Raw genomic sequence first — 19,225 nt, 5'->3', positions numbered from 1 at the left:
TGTGACTGCTTTGCAAGACACAGTGTAATTACACTTGGCTTTGGCCTTGAGAAGGTTTAATGGATGATTAATGGCCTCCCCTGTGAGGCCCAGGTGTAAGAGGAGGATTCAGTTGGCTGCAGACTACTGAGATATCTACAAATTCACATCCCTCTTGTTGGTCCTGGAGCTTCTATCCCAGCGTGTGCTCCTGGTACAGAATGTAGTTGCTCAGCTTGTACCCAGCCATTGTAGGTAAATGAGCCCTCCCTCTCTGCTTCTAGAGGGGGGAATGACACAATACCTGTTCTCAAAATCTAGTCCAGGGATGGAAAAAGGACAACTTCCATTATTCTTCTTAAGATTCAGATTGAGGAAGGGATTAATATCTTATTCTCACTTTTTTTGTCAGTACAGTATGGTAACATGTATTTATTTGCTTGTGCTGGAGGAATAGCATCTCAAACCTACAAGGTGATATCTGTGCTACTTTCCACCAACTGTTTCTGCAAGACTATGCATTGTTGAAAGTACCCATGTCACTCAGTGGAGAAGAATGAACTTTGTTTCTTGAGATCGTGGAGTCATACATCTCTTGTAGCCTGAGTTAGATCTTAGTTATGTAAAAGTGGAGAGGCTGCTCGTGTGAGACAGTGGCTGTGGAAAAACAAACCAACCTGTTAAAACAGCTGAAGCTGGGTGTTTTTGTGAAATCCAGCTTTTCGGGCTTCTTCAGTTCTACACCATGACACGAGGTGGCAGTGTGTGTCATCACTACTAACTTCACATCAGTCATCTTGACAAATTGAGGTATGGGATGGAAAAACTAGTTGATGTTACGCTGGCAAATATTGGTGGAAATCCCAGTTTCTCTAGAGTAGGAACACTTTGAAAGTACTGAGATTTCTAATGGTGCTAGAAAACTCATTTCATAGCATTCGTTTTCACTAGTAAATGGGGAAGAAAGTCAGCTTTATTTTCTACAAGCTCCTGTTCAGAGAGTGATATGTGAGTATGACATGCTTCTCTTTATTTTGAAATCCTGGGTTAAGACAACAGAAGTCCTTTTGCATTTGAGGAATATATGTATGTATTTGTAATACCCTTCAAAGATATTTGCCTTTTGCTCCATCGTGGTATGTCGATACAACTGCCACAATTCCACATGCTACACAGAAAGCATGAAGAATGGGTATCCATGGATCTGCTGTTGTTGCACCTTGATGAGAACTCAAAGGCAAGTTGTATTTTTCTAAATTCGTAATTAAGTCAAGATAAGAGGACAAGAGGTAATGGGCACAATTTGAACACAGGAAGTTCCATCTAAACATGAGGAGAAACCTCTTTACTTTGGGGGTGGCAGAGCACTGGAACAGGCTGCCCAGAGAGGTGGTGGAGTCTCCGTCTCCAGAGACATTCAAAACTTGCCTGGACGCCATTCTTTGCAACTTGCTGTAGGTGAACTTGCTCTGGCAGGGGGGTTGGACTAGATGATCTTCAGAGGTCCCTTCTGACCCCTACTATTGTGTGATAAGTGTGGACTGGTCTGGGAGCCAGGAGATTTGAAAGTACTGACTTGAATTCAACAACTCTTGTGGCCTTGGGCAAATGAGCTAGTTACTGTTAATCCATTCATTAAATGGTTTTATTAAGGCTTTGCTGAATTATGTGCACGTTTGATAATGCTTAAGCAAGTAGTGATGTGAAGTCCGTTTCAGTGCAACAGTATAACCTTCTGTGGGAAGCACAAATGTTCTGCGCTGGTATTTGTGTAATTCAGATGCCTTCAATCCAGATAAAATTCATTCAAAGGTCAGTTCAAGTAGAGGAGGCCTCCATCATGACTGAGTAAATCTGAGTGCTTCATGAGAGTTGGAAGGGGAAAAAAAATCCACCTTTGAGAAGTGGCTCCTTTGAGAACTATAGTGTAACTTGTGCATCTGTTCACTACTCATCTTAACCTGTATGAAGGATAAATATCCAACTTCTGGAGGTGACTGGTGACGTAGCTATTTCAGGCCTGTCTGCTGGTACCAGTGCAGCTGAATCTGAGGGTGTGGTACTTATTCGGGCATATCCTTAATGGAAGAGGGCATAATTGCACAGAATGTTTGTATCTCTAACAGTGTTGATATTGGATGCTTTAAGAGAGCTCTTACACAGGGGTGTCTCATCTCTGCTTGGCATTCACTGTTGGGGCTTTCTGAGGGAACATAACTGAGAGTTCAGGAGTTGTCAGCACGCTTTTCCAGTGTGGCATCATTGGGACTTAAAGCTGTGTATCTGAGGCTCAGCGTGCTGGCAACGCGAGTCTCGCTGTAGCCTGAGAAGATGGTTGCTGTGTTAAAAATTAATTCGCATAGTGTGGGCATTCGGTGTGCCCACGGCTGCTCAGGAAGGCTCTGCGAGTTGCTTTCTGTTTCAGTGAAAGGTTAGCTCACCTTTACTTCAGTGTAAATCCTGTTGTATTGTGCTGGGTGCTTAACATTTATTGGGGTAAACATTTACACTAATGTTCACAATTTCAAACATCTCTGAGTACAAAGGTGTGTAACTTGTTATTGAAGAAGTTATTCTTAAGGGGAAAAAAAAAAGGCACTGCTTGCTGTGTTGTAACATACATCTGAGCAAGATTAGGTGTGTAGTCTCTTTGTTGTCTTTGGCTCTTTCTCTGCATTTAAACCTCCAGGAAATGTGAAGGCTAAAACTTTTGGTAGGGGAATTCTCTGAAGTGAAGTGACATAAGTGTTGATTTGGGATGTCTCCCTTCCTCTTCCTGTCCACCAGAAAGAACTTTTCAAAGAAATTCCAGTTTTCCAAATTTTAAGTGCCTTCCTAATTGCCAGCAGCTTGTCTGCCCTCTGTTACTCCATCATTTACTGGAAACGTTAAATAATCATAAAAATGTTGTATCTTGTACTGCTGCTACAGGCAGCTGATGTAAGTGAACTGTCATTGAAAGGATGTTTTTCTTTTCTCTTCTGTTTTCCCTGCTGAACAAAGAAGTAACAATATCTGATCTTTAGGCCTTGTTCTTTGGGCCTTCTTTCTTAGTTTCAGCTTTGCTTTTAGCTGTACAGTTGGGCCTCTCCCAGCGCAGTGCTTAGAGATGTGAAAGAAACTACCTATTGATGCACTCTGGATTTACATAAACTGTTGAAAAATGTGCCAGGTAAACCTATATTTTCCTATAACTGTACTCTTGGGTTTTTACTGGTTTGCTTATGAAGTGATGGGTACAAGTGGGATGTTGAAGTCAATGGTGTCCAACTTCTGTCTCTGGGGAAGACAAAACAAAAGGTGAGAAGGTATATATTAATTGTGTCTTGTCTGATATGATATTCAGTGATTTTTTTTTTTTAACTTCTAGTATTTTGAGTGTCTTGTTTTATGAGGGCTTGAAGCGTATTTTCACATTTCAGTCACAGGTTCGTAGCTTCTAACATTGCTGTTGCACCAGAAATTTTGATCAGAAATACGTGGTTTTATTGTGTTGTTAAAGTCTCTAGGCAGAGTTATGTGTAGTCCAGATGCTTGTTTAACCTAAATTTTCTTTCCAGTATGTTTGTGTTGCAGAAATACAGCAATCCACAGATCTGCATAGATGCAGCATGTCAAGAGGGATCTACTGGACAGTTCTTTTCTAGAAATTGTTTTCCCATTCTGCTTCCTTCAAACAGGCTGTTGACTCAAGTTAGTACAAGGGTTTGCACTGTGTTTGGGGCTTTTTTTTTTGCATGCAAGCACCTTGATGTTGTTTAAGGTTGTTTTGGTTGTGACTGAAATACAAGATTTGAATCCAGGATCTGGAGTGAAAAAGCTGGAATGCCAAACTCATCAGACCAGATGAGTGTGTTGCTGCCTGCTGTTGCTTCAACAGACTTTATGCTGCAAACCACTCACCTGCGTCAGTTCTTGGGAGAGTGGTTCCACATTAACTAACAATGCATAATGAGCAAAGCCACCTTCTTCCAAAAGGAACAAAAGTGGGAATCAAGTAACTTGAAGTCAGGTATTTGAACCGTGTTTCACACCACACACTCTGTCTTCAAGACCTTGTACAAGTTTTTGTCCATCTGTTGTCTGACCACTATATGGTTTTTACAGTGTTGCTAAGGGCAGTTAAGGTTTTCAGTATTTTTTGGTTGGTTTGTTTTCTCTAAAGTTGAGGGGCAAATTAGAAGTAGCCATGGCCAGTTTGTTAGGGTGGTCCTCTTGGTAGCCAATCTCAACAGAGTAATAGGGAAAGACCAGTTTTAAGTAACATTAAATCAGCCTCGTCACTTACATATGTTGATTATATCAGGGTATGAACTCTTGCTCTAGTGGGTGAATTCTTGAGGCTGGAAGCAGGACTGTGGTTATGTAGTCTTGCTGACTGTGAAAGATGTGTTTGCTAAAACTGTTTCTTGAAAGTGGGAGGGGAAAAAAGAGTAGTATCTAACATAGCAACAGTACTGTTTTTTTATCCTTTTGTGCAAAGTCACCTCTTAGATTTCATAATTGGGTATACTCTTACTTTCTCTAACAGTCTGCATATAAAGTCTTTGTATTCTAGTTAACAAGTAAACAAACTTTTCCATTTGAAAAGAGTAATGAAAATACAGTTTGCTACCATTTATCTTATATGGGGCTTCAACTTAATTCCTTTCTGTGCCATCAGTCTATCTTATAAGCTTTAAAAGGTAATTTGTCTTTCCTTCCTGGACTCAGAGAGCATATTTGAGAAGTCCATTTAAAGAATTAATGGACCTTTTCAGTAATGTAGCTGAGGTACATGTTGCTTGCCCAAGCCATTTTGTGGTCTACAGTGAAATTGTTTCAGTCATTCATTCTCCCCAGCTGCCTCTGAGCCTTTGTGTTGTTTACGTTGGTCATACTTCACATATTTCACCAGGTGGGGAAACTCTCTGAAGGCTGTCTTGCAGAAAATCCTATCCTTTCTGCATCATAAGTTATCCTCTTTGAGTCAAGAGGTATGAAATTGTGTACTGACCTATTTTTTTTATTTATTAAAAATAATAAATTCTGGGACTATGTGCGATCTTCAAGTGTAATTCTAGGAGGAGCTGGCCTAATGTTGGTGAAGGTAAACTGACTGGGTAAGAACATAATTGTGAAGCAGAAGGCTTTAGTCTGTTATGTGATATGTTTCTACTTATTCATACTACAGGGCTTTTGTTGAACACCTAGCAAAGCAGCCTGCCAGAGAGAATTGTAAGTACATCACTCAGCTTCTCTGTACTGTGTTTTACTGCTTTGTAAAGTGGTACAGAAGCATAATTGGTAGTTGAGCTGGTGAGTTACCTAAATGTACATGTAAACTCATAAGAGGTTTCAGGTGTTTCTGAAATTCTCTGCTGAGTTACAGCTGGGGATGTAATGCTAGATAGTGTGGTGAAAAAGTTGATATGCAAGAATTAAGCAGGTCAGTGTACTGATTATGCAGTGTGAGAAATAATCATCTTTCCACATCAGAACTGTTACTCTCTTCAAAGTATTTCAGTTCATCTTCATTTCAGTTCATTCAAAGATCACCAGTTGCAATCATCATGGTAGCTGCTCTTCTAAAATCCATTCTTAACCTATCTTAACAATTGGGCAATCCAAACTGAATGCAACTGACTTACTGGAGAGAGCTGGAGTTTTCTCATGTGGTCTGAACTTTCAGGTCTGAACTTTTGGTCTCTTGCTTTTGTCAGTATTAGCCAGTATAGCCTGATTGTTTTTCTCTTTTCCTCATGCAGATGCCTTTTTTGGACACTGATCTCCACTTGTGTAATAGGAGCGTCATCTCTACATGCCTTGGAACGTCTTAGGCGTAGGAGTCAGGGGCTTGAATGGATTAGATGTTGGCAGAGATGTAGATTTTGGCAATGCCTGAACTAGGACATGATAATTTGTGTGGTGCATGCAAGTAGACTAAACATGGAAGAGAGGTTCTTAAGATGTTGAAGTCATTGCCCATTCAAAGGTATGTTTGTCCTTGGGTTGGAATCCTTTAAATAATGTGGTGTAGGGACAGATAAGGTCTGGCATGACCTGCTGCCAGTTTCCTTTCCTCATACCAGCAATATGTCAGCATGACATGGTATGATGATGTGGGAGAAGCATTTATTAAAAACAGCTGGAACCCAAATACAGTTGTAGATCCCAATGTCCCAACAGCTGGCTGATTTTGCTTATTGCCCAGTTTCTTTTTTAAAACAAAGCAAAATAGCACTTGTGTTTTTAAACTGGGAGATGATCACCTATACAGATGGATTAAAAATATATAAAATCCATAAAATATGGATTTTATTTTGATGCCAGTTAACACATTGTCATGTTTAGCCTTTGGCAATTTAAGCAATCTTGAATGTTGCTGTAATACAGAATCACCCAAACAAAAGTAGCACAATGAGGAAACAGCGCAGCTGGTTGAGAAATTGTGGAAGTGATAGTGTTTTGAAATGACTGGGAGGGAAAAAAAAAAACCAACACAAAACCTAATTCTTTTTGGGTATAGCCTGGAATGCATTGTCTGTGATAGATTGTAGGAGATAATGCAGCATAAGTATGGAAAAAAAGCATGTTACTGCAGTTACATGTGTAGATATGGATGCCCTGTTTTACTGTGTAATGGTCTAAAGCAGTATCTAAAGGGTCACATTAGTTTAATGTGTAAAGCTTAAATATTGTACAGAGGTGACTTCTTAAAATCCTACTTCCTCTTAATTTTTGGTTTTGTTGTGATAATGTTTTTATAAGCCTAAACGTTATAAGATGTGTGATTTTTGTGGCCATGCTGTGAGCAAGAGTTGTGCTCTGCACTCCAGTCATTGTATCTTGCATGATAACCAAAATTAGGTAGCTGTGGGTAAATAAGGGAAAAATAGCTATTTTTAAAGTACTTTTAAAGTATTTTTTTTCTTCATGCTAAGATCTTTAGTAATTTTATTTTTGCTTTTTAACTTCTATTTGTAAAGCATATAAAAAGTGATTGTTTTAAATCTTTACTGCAAGCTTTTGTGTCCTACAACTCTTTGGAAATGTGTTGCTTTGTTTTGTTAAAGGACTCTGATTTAATCTACTGAATTTCTTAAATAGCTTTTGTCTTAACCAATATTCCTGGTTTATTGTTACCTATTCAGTTCAGTAGCTCATCACTGCACTCAGAGTTGGTCTTCCCTTAGGAGGATTATTAATGAGTATCTAAAATGTGGTGAAGATGTCTCCGAGCTGACAATGGTGTCCCACACTGGAATAGATGGAGCAGGAAAGATGTGAGGCAACTGGGACTTTCACTCCATTTTAAAGAAGAAGCCTCAGTGCATAAATGAAGCAGCTTTGCCCCAGCTACAGTGCAAGTCTGAAACGGAGCTGCAAAATGAACCCAGCTATCCAGGGGCCTGAGTCAGTGTCTGAATTACAAACCTGCCCTATCTCATGAAGATTTCTACAAGAACTGTCACTGGATGAAAAGAAGAGGAGAGGCACTGTGAAGTATTAGCCTCTTGCTTCGTGGTGATTTTTGCACATTTATGTTGTCTTCCTCATCTGTTTACTCGCACCACCTCCCAGACCATCTCATAGATCCTTCTTACTCCTACAGACCTTGTGGCTAAAGTTCTCTGGAAATACCTGAGGGAGCGATTGGGTTGTGTAAGTGGTAGTGTGCTCCTGAAGCTTTTTGACAACTGAAGTTAGGAATTAACACTATGGGTTTCAGTTTGTTCGGTTGGGCTGTTATCTCATGCACGCTTGAAATGCCACCATCACACCATAGTGTTTCTTATCGTGTGTGGACAGCTGTGTGACTACGAACGGATGTAGTGCCCCGTGCTGTTGCAAGTAAGCTCAGTGGGGTCAGAATGAAGTAAAACTAGTTGTTCTCTAAGCAGCTTTGGAAGAGAGAAAGAGGAGGGGTCTGGTGGTTCTTAGCTCATTCGTTCTTGGTGCAGTAACAGAGTTTCTTGTCCTGGAGGAGGCAGGCACTGGGATGGACATGAAGCTGTGGATTACCTGGTCGATTGTAATCTCTCTTGGTAGATTTTTATAAATCAGGAAGAATGTACACATGGCTGTGGCCAGGTTGCAATCCAGCCCCTTAGTGCTCAATGTTCTATGAGTTGGTTTCACCTCTTGCTCCTGGCTTTAGTAAAGTTGTCTTTTGTTTCACCATGTTAGGGTGTCAGGTTAAATGTGGTTGCTGTTTTCCATCACATACGACCACATTTCCCTGTGAGAATAGGAACTGTGAAGCGACCCTAAAACCAGGTATTGCTTTTGTACTTCTGAAAGATGGCTTAGTCGTTACTAAATACTTCTTTTATACCCCTGAAGGGTTCTTGGACTTTCAAGTGTGGAACAGGTATATTGGGGGGAATTTTCATCTGGAAGGTGTTGTGCAGAAGTTTAGCAGCAACTGTGAAGTGAGGTGGTGGGAACATTAAATGCTAATTAACGGTGTAGGTTACATGCCAGGATCAGTACTGCATGGACTGGCTACCTGGTGCAGTATTGCCATCCTATGTATGAGGAAGTGAATCAGCTGCCTTACATGTGTAATGGTTAAGAAACTCTGAAGATACAGGACCTCATGTAGTTCAGCTATGGTATAAATGTGATCTCCAGCGGTGATTGTCTCCTGTGCAGAATGGCAATGGTTTCTACCCGCTAGAAATGGATTTCCAGGAAAGCACGTGACTTATGTTGTTCACCTTACTGTTGCTAATCGAAAGAAACTGAGAGCTTTCATCAGTGGCAGCAAGTTTTGCATTGAGTGAGGATCCTTTTCTCGTAGCAGATGTACTCATTTGCATGGGAGTGAGCTAATTTCCAATGATCAGCTCAGAATGGGTTCATCTAACTCAGCTACGAAATCTGCCATTTCCGGCCAAGAAATGTAGACAGAGTTGAAATCATCTACTGGTGTGCAAACACAGGGGAGGGAGATCAGGTACATGGGAAGAGCTTGGCCAAGTGTGTTTAAACATCTTGATCTGGTGGGATAGCTTTATTCCAATAGAATGAAAAATTGCCTCTTTAAGCTTTTTATTGAGAATTCACCATGAAACTTGACACTTTGTTAAAAAAAAAAAAAGGAATTTTTTCCAGTGTCTTGGTCTTCAGGTAAGAAAATAATCTTCCCTTTAACCAGCAAGACAGGGTATTGGATGCTGGATTTCTGTAAGGAGTGTGTGATGTACTTAAGAGCTGCCATAATCTGTGCAGAAGATAAAAACATATTAATTGCTGTTAGTTATTAAAGCATATTAGTTTCAGCCAAAGTGGAGTTGCCAGGATTGCAAAAGCAGTAACTTTTTTAGCAGTGATGAGACCCAAAAGTTAACCTGAAAGGTTAAAGTGGCTTTTCAGGGTAATGTTTGCTTAGATCCAGTTTGGTTTGCCTTTTGTCTGTGTGACCAAGGCAGAAGCTTGGTTACATTGGAAACCTGGGTTTCAAAACATAGCGGATCTGAATTTCCCCTGTTGGAGACATATAAATGATTTCTGTGGATCCTATCCTTTTGGAGTGTGGAGGTTGTGTCCTGCTTTTCCTCTTGGATGAATTGTTGCAATACTTCTGCTCCCTTTTTATGGTGGCATTCTGGCTTGTCCCTTGTTGGAGAAGCCACCCAGGAAAGGAAATGCTCTGGCCATAGTGAGAGTGGTATGGCCAGTACAGAAGTTCAGGTGCTTCATCGCCAAGTGAGCTTCTTTTTTATGTTCATTGTCATCTTGCCCTCCTGTTTTCCGTTGCCAACACGTGATGCTTTTTCATGTTTAGGGATCAGCATCAGGAATGTCTTAAGTTGTATCTAAATTTTAAATAATTTCCAGTTCTTTATCCCTGTTGCCCCATGTGTGGACATACTTCAAAGGACAGATGAGTTCTTTGAGCAGAACTTAGAAGCTGCACTCTCCAGGGGGAAAAAAGTGGTGAATTTTCAGGTAACAATAAAGCTGCATATGTAGTTTGATGCTATTCCTGACAATTTAAATGGGACCACCAATGGTGCATCAAAAAGAGTGCTATACGTTCTTATTCCTTAAGGCAATTATCCAGGGGTCCTGCTAGCCAGGAGGAGAAGAGAGAAACAGATGACAGAAACAAAGTCATTTTACGAGTTTGGCTGGAATTTTAGTTGCTCTTATCCCTTCATTAATTAAGAAAACAAATGTTATCACAGACCAGTGGAGACTGGTGGTGTGCTCCAGAGAGGACTCCTGGTGCAGCATCCTGCTCCTGCTGGCAGTGCTTTTGAGAGACAGGAGGTGGCGGATGGGGAGAGTCCACACCCAGCAGAGGGCTGGCCACGAATAATCACGAAATGGGCATTTTGCAGGGGCTTTGGCTTCCCTTTCACATTTTAAGCTAGTCTCAATTGTGCATGACTGAGTCAGGTTTGACGATTCGAGGAGATGGGCTTGGGCCATGTCTGTTGCAAGATGCCACCTCCCTGCCACCCTGCCTGCTGTGCTCATGTGCCAGCCCAATTACAGACTTGAAGTGTGGGCTGCGATGTTCACAGTGATTGCGGTTTCTAGCGAGCCCTGAAATGCAGCAGGGTAGTGAAGTCTGACACATTACAGCCTGGGCATCCTTTTAGATGCTCTCTAGCACCTTCCCTCTGCCACTCCTAGGGCTGTTGCCCAGCTCTCTGGTGCTCTCTCAAAGCTGCTGTACCACCTGGCAATAGACAATCACAGAGCTGATGCTTCCATATTATTGGGCAGGAGGGTTAATGGCTTCCTCCCTGCAACATTGTAAGGCTGGGGAGGCTGCAAGGGGAATTCTAGTTCTGAAGGCTGCACATAAGCATGTCGGTATTGCCAGGCTGGAAGAGTTAGGCACTGTCTTTAGTCAGAGGGTGAACCCAGGAATGCTGCAGAGCAGGAAATCAGTATAGGATAATTTAGGTCAGAAGGGACTCTACAGAAGTCTCCAGTCCAACCTCCTGCTTTAAGCAGGGTCAGCTTTGAGATCAGATCGGGCTACTTGGGTCTTTATCCAATTTGGCCTTGAAAACCTTTTAGGACAGTGTGCGCAACCTCTCTGGGCAATTTGTTCATGGATTAATTGGTTGTAATAAATTGGCATTTTCTTAATAATAATTATTATTTATTTTCTGGCTCATTTTCATGTCTCTGAGCTTTCTGTCTGTATTGGTAAAAGCAATCTCATGGTTTCTAAGGAAGGTCTGGGGAAATTTCAAGTAACAATGTTGCCATTCCCAATTTTCCATTTCCTTTAAGTATGTTCTCTCTCTGTTTGTTTAAAACCCCCACTGTCTTTTTCTGCTTCTTTCTCCTTATGTGGTTCCTCACCCACCCCTATGACAATAGTAGAGGAGGAAGGACACTGTTTTCCATGTATCTTGGGCTGCTGCTAGGATCTTTGTAGTACTTTTAGGTATCTCAGACCATTTGATGCTCAGTATAACTTCAGTTTGTGAGGAACTGAAGGATGGGGGAGATGAGAACAGGATCCAGATCTCCCATTTCTACGTACTGCAGTAAGCAGCTTCTCATGACAATTTGCATTCGTATACCGTATTTCAAATGATGAACATTGGATGATGAAGCGCCTCATTTGCATCAACCTTGAGGTAGAGATCATGTTCTTGTGCCATGTTGTCCCACTCTGTGACAATAATGGTGTGAGCATTGCACTGGTGGTGTTTGTTTGTGGTGGAGTAATGTGTTAGTTCTGGCATGCGGTGTGATATGTTTGTTCTTGTCGTCTCAGGCTGGTTGTGTTGATGAGGAGCCTTGTTTCATTTTGGCTACATCATGGTTGTCTCAGGCTTTTCCCTTTTTAACCTACTCACTCTGTAATTTACATTAAGGAAATAATAAAGAAATGGCACTGGGCTTTCCCTAGCTGAAATTAACTGTTGACCTTAGACTACCATAAGCTACATCTATAAAAAGCCCCTGCTGATTTTCCTGGTGGGCTAGAGGAAGCCTTTGAGTGGCTTTTTGTGAATTAATGTTTGGAGGAGGAGTGGCAGGGATGGTGTGAACGTTGTGTTTTGCTGCACTAGCTGATGATTGCTTGAATGAGTGGACTTCCTGATTCAAAGGTAAAGAATGAATGGTCTCTCCTCATAGTTTCAATTTTATTATAAAAGGTACTTTAGTAGCTCAGTGGTGGCTGTAGCCCCACGCAAGTGCTGCCTAGGCAATTGTTTCCACTGCTTGAGAAAAAGTCCATCTGACGCACCAATGGGAAGTCGACACTTTCAGTTCATTAAAGCCAGCATCTCTGAGTGTATGTGCTCAGCTGAGAACGTCTCGGCCTCTAAGAGGGGTCTGAAAAAGGCTTGAACTTCAAAAGCTTCCATTGTCTAAAGGCACAGGCTGTTCCAGCTCAGCTCCCTCCGGCTGCATCCCTGGGACTAAGAGTGTAGTTGCTATTTGATTGTTGCAGCAGCCTTGCTTTTATTGCTTAACCTTGCTTTATTTAAAAATAATAATTAAAGCTGTTGCTCTCCGTGTTTACAAGATAACGATGAATTTGGAACGCGTAAAAAGTTATTTGGCTAAAGGTTCAGCGAACGGGCCTTTAGAGAGAACTGATGACAGGTATATTCATGTTTTACTAATTTTTTTAGTATTTGTCTGCTTTGTTCTCTTTGCAGAGTTAATATCCCTGTCAGTATTTTCCGACTAGCTCCTTCAAATTGGTTATTACTGCAATGCAAGTAGTTCTGGAAGGTGGCCCTGTAGGGGCTGCTTTTTTTTGCCTATTTTGCTCTGGTGGTTGCTTTGAGATTGCATCAAAATAATGCCACTTGACGATGCAGCAGGATACTGATGACCTCTGGAAAAGGTTTCTTGGTACATTAGCATCCTACAGACCAGACTTAAAGGGAGCTTGGGTATTGCTGGAGAAGCTAGCAAACAGAAACAGCAGGATACAGCATCTTCCACATGGAAGCTGTTACTGCCTTTTCCCTCCTAAATGAGTTTACTGCACTGCTGAAGCAGTGGGCATGCTTGTTCTAAGGGCTTGGGGGGGTTTAATATTAGAGTGCTATAGGATTAAATATTCAGCCACCAAATCTCTAATGTCAACCCCTTGGTAATAAGGGGGAAGCAATGATGTTAACAGCTTTTCTGATATGATTTAGAGGGCAGCACTATGTTTGGTCCCATCTTGTTTTCAGTTGATGTCTGAAAACATAACTAGGAATGTCAGTATCTGACAATATAGTGTATATAGATAAGAACTGCTAATGAACTTTAAGCAACCATTTCTAGTTCAAATTGTTGTATTGTGTCTTTAAATATAGCAGCATTTTTTCACAGCTGTGGTTGAGATGATAGGCTGAGATGACACTTCTACCTTTTTTCCACTCCAGGGAATTTATTATCAAGACTAGTTCAGGTTAGAAAGGGGCCTTTGCAGGTCATCTAGTCCAGTCTTCTGCTTTTTTGTGATGTCTGATTTGCTGAAGTGGTCCCTAATCTACTCTTTCTCTACTCTGGGTCATGCTTCACTCACACAGACTCTGCTGCTACCTTCCCAGCCAAGTAGAGATTGGCCTTTCTTTGTGCTCTTTGTGGACCAACATTGTCCTAGCTGCTGAGATAGTTATTGTTTCCTTCTGCACCCCTTCCATGTTTCAACTCCAGCCAAGCTTTTACTTTCCTGTCCTATGCACTTAGGCTCTGTCTCCATATTCCTTCTAAATAGCCTGTCCCCACTGTCACCTCCCGTACACTTCCTTTTTGTGTTTGAGCTTGCTCAGGAGTTCCCCTCGGGCAGAGCTGGCCCGCTGCCACGTTTGCTTGACTTCCTGCACATCAGAACAGGCTGTTCTGCTTTAAGTGGTTGTTCTTGGAGATCCAGTGGCTCTCCCAGGTCCCTCTGCCTCAGCATCCAATGGGATCCTGCCTACCAGTTCCCTGAACAAGCCCACATCTTCTCTTCCAAAGTTCAGTATGTCTCCTCTGCTACCTGCCTACCTCGCTCTTTTAGGATTTTTGTATCATCAAATTATGATTGCAATGAAGGCTGTGTCAGCCTTTGCAGATTTAGCTAGTTCATCTTAATTAATGAGTAGCATATTGAGTGGAGTTGCTTTCCTAATTGGCTTTTCTATAAGATTTTGTCAAAAGTTTTTTTCCAGGATTGCTCTTTTGGGTTGCTTGCACCCTACCTTGTTGTCCTCCCAGGAGTTACTGGGGTGGTGCAAACCCCCAGGGAGAACCAGGGCCTGCAATTGAAAGGCTTCTCCCAGCTGAGTACAGCTCATTGCATCCACTTTGTCTTGTTTTGGTGGCCTGTAGCAGACACCTATCACACTATTATGCTTGGTGGCCTCCTCTCTCATCCTGCCCCATAAGCTTTTGACCAGTTTGTCACGTATTGCTTTGCAGAGCTCTGCACATTCAAGTTGCTTCTTTGCATAGAGCACTGCCCCAAGCTCTCTTTTTTTTTTTTCTTCTTTTTACCTTCCTGAAGGTAATCTTCGATTCATCCATCCATGACAGTGCTGCAGTCATGTAAACTACTACCCCACCACATCTCTACTCCTAGAGATATCATAGCTTTGTGTCGGCAGATGGACTGCCAGTTTCTTCTGTTTTGCAGCATTTGTTTGTGTACCGGCCCTTTGGAGAAGCCCCCTGTGACACAGCTTGGGAGTGGGAGGGGTAGAGTCTTGGGAAAAGATTAGGAACATTGGCTACTGTTTGTTCCTCAATTCTGCTTCTCCATGGAACTGGTTCTGGTGTCACAGTGTTAATCTTTTGTGAAGCAAAGGAGCTACTCCACTTGTGTAGGGAATGTCAGGGATATTGCTCCTGGGTGCTGTTATATCCTGGGAAAAGACCTTTCATAACCCCTTTCTAGAACCAAGTGAGCAAGTAGACAGTCGGAGATACAGGCATTTATAATCTGTCTCTTTCATATGCATCTTCTGTGATGTAGGATGGGTTTGTGTATCTGTAAAAAGATACAGGTTGGTCCATCTTATGGATTGGTCACTTTTTAAGACAGTTCGCACATAAACGAAATCACAGATCAGTTACTTTAATACATTCTTTCACCTACTTGCATACACACGTGTATGTATTCTGTCGCTGTGGTAACTTCTGTTCAGCCTTCTTCAAGCAGATTTTGGGTTTCTTCAGTTTTTCTGTATAGTGGATTCTGACTGTCCCACAGTGGATTTGAGAATAAGTCCCCAGTGAGGAAGAATGGAGGAAAACTTTTTCTTCCTCTCTCCAGTTCAAGGGAACAGTATCAGCTGGCATTGGTCCTGTACTTCCTCCTCCTCTTCTCAGAATCTGGAAGACTGCAGTTCCCTCCTCCCACATCCTCATCTCTACTTAGATGCATGCAACTATTGATGATTAGAAGTAAACTTTTTTTCACGTCCAGGGTTCTTCAGGTGAATTCCACTCGGGCTGTGATAGCTCCTAAACTGTGCCCTGACTATCTGAAGAGGAACCATCCTAGAGCAATTGCTAGGAGCTCAGTGCACACTTCCCCTGAGCACTTCTCCATAGCTGTGGAAGTCACAGTGTGCTCAATGGCTGTGGCATCTTAGTAACTTCTCTTTGGCCTTTCTTTTTGAGGGGGTTCTGTTGTACATATTTCGAGAGAATCTTTCGAAAGAGAAACTAGACAGTCTCTGTGGCATTGTGTGTCTGTCCCCCAAAAATATTACCAGAGGAGATGCAATACTGGACCTGTTAGTCACCAGTGCAAGTGAGCCAATTGGTGACACCAAGATTTAGAGGCAGCCTGGGCTGCGGTGATCATGCAGTGATGCATGCCTCAGCCATGCCAGTCTCCTTTATTCCTTTCCTGATTTCTTATACCTGGGGATTGAGAGCTCTCTAAGGAAAGCATCCTTAAAGATCCACCAGCTCTATTCTGCTCCCTTGTCCCTGAGGACAGTTTCCCAGGGGGTCCTATTGACCAACTTCTTGAAGAGCCATAGTTTGCATTCCTAAAATTGAGGGTCCTGGCATTACTCTTTGCCTGACCCATATCCCTCACCAAGGAAGAATCCCTTCTAACCAACCTAGTGGCCTTCTATGATGGAGTGACTACATCAGTGGACAATGAAAGAGCTATAGATGTTGTCTCTCTGGACTTCTGTAAGGCCTTTTATACCGTCCCCCACAACATCCTTCTCTCTAAATTGGAGAGAGATGGATTTGGTGTGTAGACAGTTCTGTGGATGAGGAATTGGTTGGGTGGTCACATTCAGAGGGTAGTGGTCAGTGGCTCAGTGTCCAGATGGAAATTGGTGACAAGTGATGTCCCTCAGGGGTTCATATTGGGATCAGTACTGTTCAGTATCTTCACCAGTGACATAAAGTTTGCAGATGACACCAAGCTGAGTGATGTGGCTGATGCATCTGAGGGACAGAATGCCATCCAGAGGGACCTGGACAGGCTGAAGAAGTGAGCCTAGGTGAATGTCCTGAGGTTTAACAAGGCCAAGTGCAAAGTCCTGCAGCTGCATTCAGGCAACCTACAGTATCAATACAAGCAGGGGGATGAAGGGATTGAGAGCAGCCCTGCTGAGAGGGGCTTGGGGGTACTGGTGGATGAAAAACTAAACATCAGCTGACAATGTGTCCTGGCAGCCCAGAAGACCAACTGTGTCCTGGGCTGCATCAAAAGCAGCATGGCCATCGGATTGAGGGAGGTGATTCTGTGCCTCTGTTCTGGTGAGATCCCACTTGGAGCACTGCATCCAGCTCTGGAGCCGTCAGCACAGGACCTGTTGGAGTTGATCCAGAGGAGGGTCACAAATATGATCTAAGGGCTGGAGCACCTCTCCTATGAAGACAGATTCAGAGAGCTGAGGTTGTTCAGCCTGGAGAAGATAAGGCTCTGAGATACCTTATTGCAGCCTTTGAGTAGTTAAAGGGGGCCTACAGGAAAGATGGGGACAAACTTTTTAGTAGGGCCTGTTGCAATAGGACAAGGGGTGATGGTTTTAAACTAGATGAGGGAAGATTTAGACTAGATATTAGAAAAAAAATCTTTACAATGAAGGTGGTGAAACACTGCAACAGGTTGCCCAGAGAGGTGGTAGGTGCCCCATCCCTGGAAACATTCAAGGTCAGGTTGGATGGGGCTCTGAGCAACCTGATCTAGTGGAGATGTCCCTGCTTATTGCAAGGTGGGTTGGACAAAGTGACTTTTAAAGGTCCCTTCCAACCCGAACTGTTCTGTGATTCTTAAGAAGGGTTTTCCTGTTACGAGAAAAAGTACTTTTCTTTCTTTCCCCTTGTAGCTTTATTGTTTCACTTGGAACAAAAGATTTTTTTGAAAGGAAACTTTACCTTGTTGCCATAATGCAGTTGCAAGTACAAGTTTAAAAAAAAAAAAAAAACAAACCAAAAAACACCCTTCATGCAATTTGAACGCAAAATGTGGATATCTTTGGAACTACAGTCGCACAGGATCTGTCACTTGATTGAAAGACTATAGTGTTCACAACTGATGTTTAAGAAATGTGTTAATGATGCTGAAAAATGCTTGGTACTTCATTTCTTACAAGATAGAAGTCTTCCATAGCACGTGACAAATCTCACTTAATATTTTTATTTTAATATTTAAATGAGCTTTTCTCACTTAATGTTTTGAAAAATAGTAGTATGGTGAAAAGCTTCCTCATAATTGCCTGCAAAGCACAGTTTTGCCTTGGTCAGATGAAGGTCTTTCAACCAGCTGATATTTCTCCACGTTTAGTGTTTGATTCTGCTCTGGTTCTTAGCAGAGCAATCATAATTTGAAGCTGATTAGGTGCCTGTGGTTTCCAGCAGTGCAAGTGTAATGTAAAGCTGGAGTTCAGCCTAATGAATGCAGCACTTTGTGGGCTTTTTCACTGTTAGAAAATTAACTTGAGCCCTGAGGCATGGCGGAGGGGAAGATCACTTCGTTGTCATTTAAGAGCCATTAATCTGATATGAATGCTTTCCCTCTTCTAGCTGATCTCTTTTTGAAATGTTGCCCAATTTCAAGTGTCAAAACCAGATGAAGCAGACAAACCCCGCTCCTGCGTTATTTCTGCGAGCTGTGTGTTTCTCAATTACCGCTTTTGAGCCGGAGCAAATGCAGAGAAGGTCTGCTACCGGCAGCCTTGAGGCTAACCTCTGCTCTTGACCATGAGGTTTCCAGACCCTTGTGGTGAAGGCTAGTACTGCTAATGATGCACAAACGGCATCCCACTAACAATTTCCAGACCTGCTTTAAAATATCAGCATCCCTCAACCACAGTCTGGTCGTGGTGGCTTAACCTCGCAATGTCTCTAGCCAGCTCGGTAATTCCAGCCCACCATTCATGTGCAGTTTGCTCATCTTGACAGGGGCATTCCCATGCACGGCTCCCGTGCTGACAGCGGGTGTCTGTCTGTGTTCCTGTCTAGAAGGATTTTCATCTTTGGGTGCAGCCCCAGCTCCATGAAGCTGCTGATGAAATTCCCGTTTGACCGCTAGGGTTTGGCATTCCCCAGTCGTTCTTTCCTTTGTGCCTACGTTCCTTCAGCGTGTGTTCAGCTCTGGTTTCACACTCACCTTTTCTCTAGCCCTTCCTCCTCCACTCTTGTCTCCTTAAAAGATGACAGAGGCACAGAAATAGCACTTTCTGCAGTCTTCAGAGGGGTTATTTTGTGGTTTCCTGGAGAGCCTAAGCTTGCGTGTAGCTTGCTTGTGAGCCTTTTTTTTTTTTTTATTCTCTCTTTTGAAACTTATATGCTGAGGGCCCAGCCTCACAGGAAACCATCTTTAACCAAACCACAGCAGCAGAGTTATCACATTTACCCCCCCCCTCCCCAAAACTGTCTGAAAGATCACATAGGTGGCACAGTTTCACAGCCCTAAGAATTTCACTGCTTTGCAGTGGGAATGCACACGCTGGGTAGGAAATCCCGAGATGTTCCACTGCCTCTGCCTCAAAGGGCCAGCACTCGTTAGGCTCATGTCAATTCCTCTTAGGGTTTTGGGGTGGGGTTTTTTGCTGGGGTGAGGGGAGGAGGGATGTCACTTCTACCTTCATCCCAGTCAACTTCAGCAGGAGTTCTTTTTCAGGTTTTGCATGTGCTGAAGAGGTTGTGTGTTGAGATGGTGCTGGGTTTTGACTAGAGCAGACAAAAATTCAGACGCTAGCCGGAGCCTTTTTGAAGTTGCCATTTGTGGCCTACCATAACCATCCTTTTCTTTCCTGTGCCTGATGGCTTTTTATTTTTACCTAAGATGTAAGCTCGCTTAGCATCAGTACAGAAT

The sequence above is a fragment of the Calidris pugnax genome, unplaced genomic scaffold (genome assembly GCF_001431845.1).
Source record: "Calidris pugnax isolate Ruff unplaced genomic scaffold, ASM143184v1 scaffold14, whole genome shotgun sequence".
NCBI lineage: Eukaryota > Metazoa > Chordata > Aves > Charadriiformes > Scolopacidae > Calidris > Calidris pugnax.
The sequence above is the reverse complement of the archived record's forward strand: the minus strand, read 5'-3'. Positions refer to the sequence as shown.